Source organism: Pristiophorus japonicus, chromosome Y (genome assembly GCF_044704955.1).
Source record: "Pristiophorus japonicus isolate sPriJap1 chromosome Y, sPriJap1.hap1, whole genome shotgun sequence".
NCBI classification, from domain to species: domain Eukaryota; kingdom Metazoa; phylum Chordata; class Chondrichthyes; family Pristiophoridae; genus Pristiophorus; species Pristiophorus japonicus.
This window is the reverse complement of record NC_092011.1, coordinates 26,924,934-26,927,433: the sequence shown is the minus strand read 5'-3', so window position 1 is coordinate 26,927,433 and position 2,500 is coordinate 26,924,934.

Here is a 2,500-nt window from a genome sequence, read left to right as displayed (position 1 = left end):
CTGTCTGATGCGGCCGGGACCGAAATGCTGATCCCTCCGCCGTCCCGTGTCGGACCACTGTTCGCCATACCTCGTTGGAAAGCGGCGGCGACGCCGCAGGCGGAGGTGTCAGCCCACTCCGAATCGACGAGGCACGGCGTCGGTAGGACGCTTGGCCCGCCAGGCGACTGGCATCCGCTGCAGTCTTTCTGCAGTAACATGACGACGCAACGTGTCAACTGGCGCGGGTAAAGAGCGTCCGCTGCGGCTGGACGGGTCGCACCGGAGGCCAGCGACGGCGTGCGGCTGGCTCTTTGGCCGGCGGAGGTGCAGCCGTTGGCTGCAGACTGCTTTCCGACGGCTATCTCCGCTGGTCGGCCAGCTGTGCTCGTCGGGTGCACGGCGCGGGGAAGAGGAAGGCAAGCAGCATCGAATGCTACCACATTCCTGCGGGCCGACCCGAAGCGGAGCGCGCTGGAAGTCCGCGAAATGCAACCGGAGAAGAAAGTCTGAATGTGGCAACTCATGAACTGAAAATTGTCGGCGGCAAATGGTAAACCAAATGGGTTGAAGCTGGCAAACCATTAACCGAAAACTCTGGCAAATGGTTAACCGGCGTGTTAAAATGGTATGTTTAATAAAAGATGGAAATGACAAAGCCAACATAGCCAAACGAAGGCGGAGACGTTAGTGTGGCAGAAGGGCATGTCTTTAAGCCGTCGGGAATCTATTCGGGAAAAAGGGGGAAAAAATCGGAAAGGCCTAGCCATCCGCCGTGGGGTGCGTTCGCTCGGGCTCGGCCAGCCGCGTCGATGGGTGCCGGAACGGTGCGGCTGCGTTTCAGGAGTGCGGAGATACGGCCTGTCAAGTTTCGTCCCGGAAGTCTGGATGGAGCTAAATCCGAAGCCGTTTGCGGGAAATTAGTTCCAGGGCTCGTTGACCGAAGTCAAATCCGTCCTGCCAACTTGACAATTGTCATTTCTGTCCTTGGGGGTTGGCGGGGTATCTGCACAGAGGTAGGAGGTGGAAGAATCGAGACTTGGTGAGTTTTCAAAACAAACGTCTCGAGCCTCCAGGTCTGCAGAGACCGACGAGGGCTGCCGCCCAACCGACTATTCAACCTTTTTGGGAGGGAATTTATTCCCTTTTTGCCCATTTTTCGGGTTTTTGGTCGGGCTTCAAAAGCGGCTGCCCGAGGCCTGGCAAAGGCCGGGGCATGGGCCCCGGTCACGCCAGGTGGCTCGCGCGACCCGATTAGGCCCCGAAAGGAATTGGGAAATCGTCAGACATGCCCGATTTCAGCCCGGGGGAGGGGTGGGGTGGGGGCAGGTCGGTTCGGCTCAAATCATCAACCAAAGCCGAGACTTGGTCTCGCTGGCGAAACCGAAGTGCCAGGATGGATAACTCAATAACCAGAAGGCGGCTGGACGCAGGCAGGGCTGATGGCTGAGGCCGGCTGGAGGCCACCCGCGGCCGGGAATGTCAAAAGTCCCGTTGTGTGGAAGTCTATGAGGTCAGATTCGGCCGCCTAACCGGGCCTGCGGTTGATGGTTTCCCGCTAGTGCAAGCGAGTCGGCCCGGCAAAGTGGCCACTTGCATTTTCTGGCAAGTTTCTGCGAACAAAATTAATGAGTTGAACCTTGGCAATTGTCGGAAGTCCCGATGAAGAAATGAAAATGCCCCTTTTGCGGGGATTTGGATGCTCATGGCCGGCAGCAGGTGGCCCGATGTCCCGCCATCTTGACACTTGTCATTTCTGTCCTTGGGGGTTGGCGGGGTGCCCGGAGATTTTCGGGAACACGATTTTCACAACATTTTTACGACAGCGGGTACACTTTGAAAGCGCCCGAAAAGTGATACTTTGCTGAAAGGTGCTCAACCTCAGGAAAGAGACCTTTGAAATGAGCACTTGGAAAGTCACAAAATGAACGGTGTCTGAGAATTGGAACAATTTTGTCAAAGTCTTTTCTTGTACTTTTCAAACTCTTTGGTGTTTTGCTGAAATCGTACTCTGAGCCAGCTGCCCCGCTGTACCAGTGCCCGACACTCAGGACAGACTAGTTTCCAACGGCCCGACGTCTTTGCGCAACAAAGGACGCTGTCTGTCAGAGATGCAAGCCCCTGGGTGAGGGAAATCTGTTTTACTGAGTAGTTATGCAAACGCGCAGTTCTTTCACCACGTTTCCCTGCGGGTTGTGTGCACGGTATCCACCGATCGATTTGGCGACTCGTGTCCGATGTGGGAGGGCTCGGAGTGGGGACAGCTCCGCTGGTGTGTTACCGACTCCGGCGTTCCTCCCGTTCTGCCCCGCAATGCGCCCACCGCCGGTGGGCATACCGGGCATCCAATAACGAGTCAGAGGGCTTGGCACGGCTCCGGTTTCTCCTAGCCTGCCCTTTGGCACTTGACGAAGATTCTCGCGTTAGTCCGAGGCGTCCACCTGTCTTTTGGTCTCGCAGTGGTCCGAATCAAGCTCCGGAGCGGGCGTCCGCCATCTCGACTCCCGAATGTGGTGGTGCG